The sequence below is a fragment of the Schistocerca gregaria genome, chromosome 2 (genome assembly GCF_023897955.1).
Source record: "Schistocerca gregaria isolate iqSchGreg1 chromosome 2, iqSchGreg1.2, whole genome shotgun sequence".
NCBI lineage: Eukaryota > Metazoa > Arthropoda > Insecta > Orthoptera > Acrididae > Schistocerca > Schistocerca gregaria.
The window spans coordinates 540,779,037-540,788,160 of record NC_064921.1 but is presented as its reverse complement, the minus strand read 5'-3'; the positions used below and the strand labels follow the sequence as shown (position 1 = coordinate 540,788,160).

Below are 9,124 nucleotides of genomic sequence, written 5' to 3'. Positions count from 1 at the left end.
TTCAAATGTGTGTGAAAGCTTATGGGACTTAACTGCTAAGGTCATCAGGCTCTAAGCTTACACACTACTTAACCTAAATTATCCTAAGGACAAACATACACACGCATGCCCGAGGGAGGACTCGAACCTCCGCTGGGACCAGCCGCACAGTCCATGACTGCAGCGCGTAAGACCGCACGGCTAATCCCGCGCGGCTCCACGCATCCGGCAACATTTACTGCGTTTGTCACTTGGTTTTTAACTTCTATCAATAAGCCTTTATATCTGGTGATGACAGTCCTTAGATAATTAAACCTCATCACTTGTTCAATTAACACACCGTCTACCTGTAATTTACACATTACAAGTTTTTTTTTATGTTACCAAATGCTTAGTTTTTTAGATGAGATTTCCGTGTCATATTGCTTAGCAGTTTTATAAAACTGGTGAAGTAGCCTTTGCGAACTATCCTCTTTATTTGCTATCAATACAATATCATCAGCATAACACATTATATTTATTACTTTATTTGGTATTTAATATCCTGGTTTCTTCCTTATGGCATCAGTGATGTGATCCATTATTAAGTTAAACAGGAGTGGGCTTAATGAGTCTCCTAGTCTGATTCCTTTACCTAGTATAATTTTATCTGTGAATCCTTCGTGTATTTTAATTCTCGTTTTATTACCTTTGTAAATATCTTCTGTGATTCTCACTACACCTGTTGTTACTTTTTTCTCAGTTATATCCTTTTTCTAATTCTATCAAAGCCTGCTGACACTTCAACAAAAGGTAGTAAGGTCGGATTATTAATCTTTATGGATTTCCCCGAAAGCTGTCTTAGAGCGAAAATTGCATCTGTTGCACTCCTGTTTTCCCTAAATATTTGTTGTTTTTCTGTTATTTCTATTTCATTCTACACATTGTCTCTAATTACTGATGTTGACAGTTGTAAGGTGGTATCAAGCAGGGTAATTCCCCCATAATTATATAATATCTGTTTATCTCATTTCTTATACTGGAATCTTAATACTTTCATTCTCTTGGTATGCTACCTTCCTTCAGGATACTGTCAAATAAAGATTGAAGTTGTTGGCATAATTATTTATTCATATAAATAAACACTTCAAGGAGTTCTTGCCTCGTCAAAAATATCAGTCTTGAACTTTTGACAACTTCCTCCTCTGTCATCGTCAGGAAATTTTAGAAAATTTGTGGTAAGGACTATCGGACAAAACTGCTGAGGTCATCGGTCCCTAGGTTTAAGCACTACTTAATCTAACTTGAACTAAAACTTCCTGGCAGATTAAAACTGTGTGCCCGACCGAGACTCGAACTCGGGACCTTTGCCTTTCGCGGGCAAGTGCTCTACCAACTGAGCTACCGAAGCACGACTCACGGCCGGTACTCACAGCTTTACTTCTGCCAGTATCCGTCTCCTACCTTCCAAACTTTACAGGCTGTGGCTAAGCCATGTCTCCGCAGTATCCTTTCTTTCAGGAGTGCTAGTTCTGCAAGGTTCGCAGAAGAGCTTCTGTAAAGTTTGGAAGGTAGGAGACGGATACTGGCAGAAGTAAAGCTGTGAATACCGGACGTGAGTCGTGCTTCGGTAGCTCAGTTGGTAGAGCACTTGCCCGCGAAAGGCAAAGGTCCCGAGTTCGAGTCTCGGCCGGGCACACAGTTTTAATCTTCCAGGAAGTTTCATATCAGCGCACACTCCGCTGCAGAGTGAAAATCTCATTCTGGTAACTTGAACTAACTTACACTAAGGACAACATACACACACACACCCATGCCCGAGGGAGGACTCGAACCTCCGACGGGGAGAGCCGCGCGAACTGTCACAAGACGCCCTTAGACAGCACGGCTACCCCGCGCGGCCATCATCAGGAGATATTTCAGTAGTCCGTTAGCTACTTAAAAGGAAATCGTCGAATGCTCGACACAGACAAATCTGACGTGGCAAGAATCCCGTGAATTATTTGCTCAAGTATGTCGCCGCGAAAAATTACGTTCGGACATCCTTATTCCAATGTTCGGGCGAAAAGTGAAGAAAGCAGAGGCTTCTGTGATATTACAGACATTCCATAGCGGACATCGATTTAATGTAGAAGAGGTTATGTTTGTTGTCTAGTACGTCATTACAATTACTAGAAGTAGCGACCTCTTTATTCCACAATGTATGAGTGACGTTAAGCAAGAATAATGTCTCCTTGGATCCTGTAGCGAAGAGGCGACAGTTACCTTGTGAAAACGCCAATTTGCGGTTTGATACGCTAACGAGAATATCCCCGTCACTATTATCCATCATTTAATCTTACGAATGCGTGACCGTTTGCTAGTTCGGGGACTCCGGTAGACTGGCGTATCAAGCATCGCACCAAGACAATCTGGAAACATTACATCTAAGCGAAAATGAGTGTCATTTTAGTTGGAATAACCCACGGGTTGCTTTCAAACGCCTATCGAAAAGGATGTTCTTCTTCCGCGCAAATTGGCTCCTTTCCTCGCGGATATGTGGGATCTGTGTCGTATGTATAGTTGTAGACGGTTTATGAGTGTAGTGGATGCGTGTATAGTGTTGTGTTTGTGTTGAATGATGATGATGATGATGAGACAAAGAAGAGGGTGAACCCCGGTGCAGGTACATAGCCTACTCTTCTCGAAAAGCATCAAGGGTCGAGTCTAACGTGCCCATTCGATGTACAGATCATCATCAACAATGTCACATGCTCTCACTTTATGACACTCTGGGAAGAGTTTTGGAATTAACTCCAGGACATTGGAGCAAACAGCTTTAAGCGCCCACTTCTCCTTCTCTTGCCGGACAAGAACTGGCAGTGAAAATTTTATCAACCGAGTTCAGCGCAACGGCAGAGGCGTGTGTTAGCGACCTCGGCAACGGATGCGGGTAACGTTGCCATTGTCACTGGCACACGACCAAGTTAATTACTGGTGGGGAATGCGTCTGTGGCTCCCAGGAATGTCGCTCAACTTGAAGTCTTGACGAGCCACGATCTGGATTCAGGACACGTTGGCTTTTCAAATGGTTCCAATGTCTCTGGGCACTATGGGACTTAACATCTATGGTCATCAGTCCCCTAGAGCTTAGAACTACTTAAACCTAACCAACCTAAGGACAACACACAACACCCAGCCATCACGAGGCAGAAAAATCCCTGACGCCGCCGGGAATCGAACCCGGGAACCCGGGCGCGGGAAGCGAGAACGCTACCGCACGACCACGAGATGCGGGCTGGCTTTCCACGTATCTGCTTAAAATATCTATTCCACACGCCCCGCCCCCCCCCCCCCTCTACCCCTTGCTCCATCGTACGAATTCGACAGATAAGACAAATGTCCTCGAATACGTCTATCCGTAACTACGATGTTACACAGTATTAACTTTCATTATTGAATCACGTCGGTATTGACCTCGCCTGGAGACAGCGATTTCTGATCGTTGTACTGGCTATCGAGACCGAACATGTGACCTACTACAACTCCTGTGAGTCCCCGAAATCACTTGGAGGTGAATGTCGGAATGGTTTTTCAACTTTGGCACCTCCTCTTCCAGTTGCGTATGTGCTACAACCTGGACATCAACTAAGCACTGCGGGTAAATTTTTCAAGCGATGAATGTTACCAAATTCTACCACCTCGAGCTGCCAACGACTGGTTGTGAGACAGTTATTCAGTGAGCTGGGGTGTGCTCTGCCAGCCAGATTATTATACATTGATGAGTTATGTCAACTTTGCGCCTACTTCTGTGCTCATACACCGAAGACCTTACATGGCCATTGTCGCTTTTATAGCCGGCCGCGGTGGTCTAGCGGTTCTAGGCGCTCAGTCCGGAACCGCGCGACTGCTACGGTCGCAGGTTCGAATACTGCCTCGGGCATGGATGTGTGTGATGTTCTTAGGTTAGTTAGGTTTAAGTAGTTCTAAGTTCTAGGGGACTGATGACCTCAGCAGTTAAGTCCCATAGTGCTCAGAGCCAGCCATTTGAACCATTCTTTTCGCTTTTATAAACAATGAAGAAATCTGAATGTATCGCGAAAGGTGAAGTAATAGCAATCCACAAATAGAAAATCGCTTGTGCATTTAGGAATTAATTTCAGAACAGGGATATTGTTTGGTTACGTGTTGTTTTATATACTAGAAATTACTGTTATGGTTTGTAATTTCAGAATTGTACTTTTTCTTTATCCGTGATTCTTTTTCCAGTAAAAGTGTGAGTACTGTACTCAAAACACTAAGAGTGCAATGAGAATTCCATTATTAAACTCAGAAGAGACAAGCAGCAGGTGGAAAGAATACACTAAAGACCTCTATAAGGGGGAGGACTGGTCTGACGACGTAACGGAAGATAAAATTGGAGGTGATAGGGAAGACATAGGTGTTCCAGGGTTACAATCAGAATTTAAAACAGCTCTGGAGATTTTGAGATCAAATAGGGCGAAAAGGATGGATAACAATCCATCGGAATGGGGAAGTGCCAAAGAAACGACGACTCAGCTTGGTTTGTAGAATCCATGAGACTGGTGACGTACCATCAGACATTGGGAAAAATATCATCCACAAAATTACGAAGATAGCAAGGGCAGGTAAGTGCGAGAGCTATCGCACAAGCAGCTTAACAGCTCACGCATCCAGGCTGCTGACAAGAATAATATACAGGTGAATGGAAAAGAAAATTGAGGATGTCTCAGATGATCACTTCCACTTTAGTAAAGGAAAAGGCAGCTGAGAGGCCGTTATGACGATGCATTTCGTAATGGGAGCAAGACTGAAGAAAAATCAAGCCACGGTCACAGGATTTGCCCACCTACAAAAAGCGTTCGGCAACATATAATGGTGCGAGATATTCAAAATTCTGAGAAAAATAGGAGAAGCTTAAGAGAAAGACGTGTGAAATACAATATGTACAGGAACCAACAGGAAACAATAAGATGGAAGATCAAGAGCGATGTGCTATGATTAAAAAGGGTGTAAGACAGGGATGCAATCTTCCGCCTCTACTGTTAAATCTATAAACTGAAGAAGTCACGAGGAAATAAAAGATAGGTTCAAGAGAGAGATTATAATTCACGGGTGAATTGGATGTCAGTGGTAAGAGTCGTTGATGACACTGCTATCCTCTGTGAAAATGAAGAAAAAATATGGAATCTCTTTGATGGAATGAGGAGTCTAATGACTACAGAATACGGACTGAGAGTAAACTGGGAAAGTACAAAAGTAATGAGGAGTAGCAGGATTGAGAGTAGCGAGAAGCTTAACATCCATGTTGGTGATCACGAAGTAGACGAAGAAATTCTGATACCTTGGAAGCAAAATAACCCACGACGGACGAAGCAAAGAGGACATAAAAAGCAGACTGGCACAGGCAACAATGGCATTCGTGGCAAAGAGAAGTCTACTTGTATCAAACAATGGATCTTAATCTGAGGAAGAAATTTCTGAGAATGTACGTTCGAAGCACAGCATTGAATGGTAGTGAAACAAGGACTGTGGGAAAACACGAGGAAGAAATTTGTGAGGATGTATATTTGGAGCACAGCAGTAAATTGTAGTGAATCACGGACACAGGAAAACCGGAACAGAAGAGAAGTTGCTGTGCTATAGAAGAATGTTGAAAATTAGGTTGACTGAAAAGGTAAGAAATGAGGGGGTTCTCTGCAGAATCGGCGAAGAAAGGAGCATATGAAAAACACTGACAAGGAGAAGGGACAGGATGATACGTCAGGTGTTTAGAAAACAGGGAATAACCCTCATGGTACTAGAGGGAGCTGCAAGGGGTCAAAACTGTAGACGAAGACAGAGGATGGAAAACATCCAGCAAATAATTGAGAAATAATTGAGGACGACGTTGCAAGTGCTGCTCTGAGCTGAAGGAGTTGGCACTGGACAATAATTTATGGCGGGCCGCCTCAAACCAATCAGAAGACTAATGTCTCAAAAAAAAAGTTTTTTTCACCGGAATGCAATTGCCACAGTCAGAATTTTCCTGTCGTTTAGTGTAGCACTTTTCTCCAAATACACATTCAGAATAATAGTAAAAAACACTTCGTAACAATATTCTGAGCCTTATCATTAGAATTACGTTCGGAGATAACTACTTTACCCTGATCTTCCTTAAATTGTCACCAAAATTTTATCTGCCGTATGGATGAATATTATTATCTTTCTTAATAACAGAAGTAAATTCCCAGTATCAATTCGCTATCATATTAAACATTATGGTTAATGCCACCTAGACAGCTTACGGATACTTTGACGTATAATTTCGTGTTCTATGTTTCGGCTCTTGCTACAAGCAGAGCCAAACTTAGAACTTCCAAAATACAGTGTCAATTGCAGTAAATCCTGTGACGAAGCAATGTGTCAAATTCTTTTGTCGAAGCTTCTAATAGAAACAGCTGTTTCTCGTGAAAGACATTTACTTGAACAACTGCGGTGAATCCCATGGAGTTGTTCTAGTGTCCGAGAACGTCGTGACATGCTAGCGACAAAATGGTTCATAATTCTGCATTATTCTGATGAGACAAAGATTGGAATCCAGGTCGTACTATAGCTGCATAAGTGTGCGAAACCGTGCGGAAACTGTATACACTGACACTTTTTGAATAATTTCTGTTTTCGAACAGAAGTCCTCGAACAGTGGTTCACAACTTGCGGTTAATTTCTCCTTCTGGGCAAGACGTAAAATTCTGAGGAGTAAAAACAAAATAGGTTCGATGACAATTTGGTGACCATTGTAAATTAATTTGTTAAAAATAATCTCTGTTGTCAAAATTTCGATAGACTCTAATATAATGATAATGAGTCTTTTGAAATCTGCTGCGGCATAATATTCTCCTCTTGATATTTCCACGCTTTCCGACCTGCAGTTATACGCAGCAGTGTTGGTCTTGCGTATTTTCTAATGACATCTGCCTACCTTCCATCAAAAGCTTCTCTTGTCACTCTTTTCTTATTTCGTGAAATCACGAAAACACCATCCTTTGGTGGTCTTCCTCCCATGTCCACTTTTTTTCATTACTATCATAGATAACGTGCGTTTATATCTGTGCACCTTGGGGCTAGTCGTCATGCGGTTATGCTTGCCCCATACATAATTAGAGGCATGCGTCTCCCATCTGCTATGGAGAGTCTCCTGCGCTCCCGTGCGCGCAGTTCAGAGGCATGCGCCACTTTGCACCGGTGCATGCGCCTCCTTGCCTCTCTGCAACGGCTGTATGCGCCTAGCGCGCACGGAAACTTGCACAGATGTAAACGCACCTTTAGTCTCCCTTTATAATCTATTTCTTAATATGTTTATTTGCTTTTCTGTCTATGTACCTAAATGATCTGACGGATAGGGCGAGCAGCAACCAATCAATAGTTCACTGTCTATGTATTAAATCAAAATGACCTTTCACACAGTCTGAATTAACATAAGACTATCTCTCCTACACAGTACTAAAGAATCAGTTGTACGTTGCTTGCCTTGTCTGATGTATTGCAGATGAGGACACGATGCTAGGCTACTCCTGTGTATTGCTCACATCTCTAATAAAATGGGTAGACCAAAGTGCCACAATGTCTACCTATGAGCGACATACTTGAAATAATATAGTGTAATATTTGCAACAGCAGACAATGTCGGGAAAAATCTTGAACCCTCGGCGACGATATAATAGTGACAACTTTCATTTGCGGAAGTAATACTTATTAGCTGTTGCCATCAGTTGTGCCAAAGTTAGCACAAATACTCAATATCTTGCAGAGTGCACCACAACGCTTCCTCCCGCTATCACTGCCACCAGGCTACTCCGTGCAGCCCAGACAGTCGGTAGAATACCTCTTACCAGGAAAAAGCCATTCCCAAACCGCTAAACAACAAGGCATACCTGTCAGCCCTTCTCGACGTTATCCAACGGGTCCCCTTATGCACTGAACGGCCGAAGAAACTGGCACACCAGCCTAATACCGCGTAAGGCTCCCGCTAGCATGTAGAAGAACATCAAACCCGACGTGGCATGGGCTCAACTAATTTCTGATGTAGTGCTAGAGGGAACTGACACCAAAAATCCAACAGGGGTGCCCATAAATCCGTAAGAGTACGAGCGGCTCGAGATCTCTTCTGAACAGCAAGTTGCAAGGCATCCTAAATATGCTTGGTAATGTTCATGTCTGGGGAGTATGTTTGAATTCAGAAGAGTGTTCCTAGAGCCACTCTGTAGCAATTCGGGACGTGTGGGGTGTCGAATTGTCCTGCTGGAATTGCCCAAGTCCGTCGGAATGTACAATGGAAATGAATGGATGCAGGTGATCAGACAGGATACTTACGTACGTGTCACCTGTCAGAGTCGCATCTAGACATGTTACGGCGTACCATATCATTCCAAACTGCACGCGCCCACACCATAACAGAGCCTCCACCGGTCTTGAACAGTCTCCTGCTGACATGTAGGGTCCAGGTTGTCTCCATGTCCATCCACTCGATACAATTTGAAACGAGACTCGTCCGACCAGGCAACATGTTTCCAATCATCATAAGTCCAATGTCGGTGTTGATCGTCCCAGGCGATGTGTAAATCTTTGTGTCGTACAGTCATCAAGGATACATTTCTGAGATGTGGGGTTAATCTGTTATTCTGCGCAATGGATTAATCTGAGATGTATCCTTTACCCTGTGGCTCCCGCAAGATGCAATTTCCACCCCCACACTCTTACAGAAGTCAGACAGACGCTCCTAACGTTCTAAATAGGAATGCCTGAAAAACTTTCAGCAATAAATATGTTCTGGAGTCGTCCGCTGTAAGGAAATGACACAAAAATTCACAAAATTACTTACGTAACTAGTGGGATAAGTGGGTACTAGAGTAGTGCTAGTTAGTGCAAGACAAACATGAAACTAACGAAAGTTATTATTTATTTTGCGAAAATTCTGAAATATCACAATGACACTTTTAGTTATGAATTGAACAACTTGTCTCCTGGTTTTTTTTCAGAATGTGAAGTTACCTTTCAAGAAAGAATAGGATTCGCTAAAATTTCTATACAAAGTTTAAGATGCTTGTTGCCTTGGCAGAATGGCTGACTTGAATAATTATCCTTTAGAATGTTGCTAGGTACGGCTGTCACATGTGAAATGCAGTGA

At 42.8% G+C, this 9,124-nt stretch overlaps 1 non-coding gene across 1 annotated transcript; it reads left to right on the top strand.

Annotated features, from left to right (window-relative positions):
• Window positions 1–1,581: 1,581 nt before the first annotated feature.
• Trnas-cga (transfer RNA serine (anticodon CGA)) lies at window positions 1,582–1,656 on the top strand. The gene has a single exon. It is a non-coding gene; the product is annotated as a tRNA-Ser (tRNA).
• The last annotated feature ends 7,468 nt before the right edge of the window (window positions 1,657–9,124 follow it).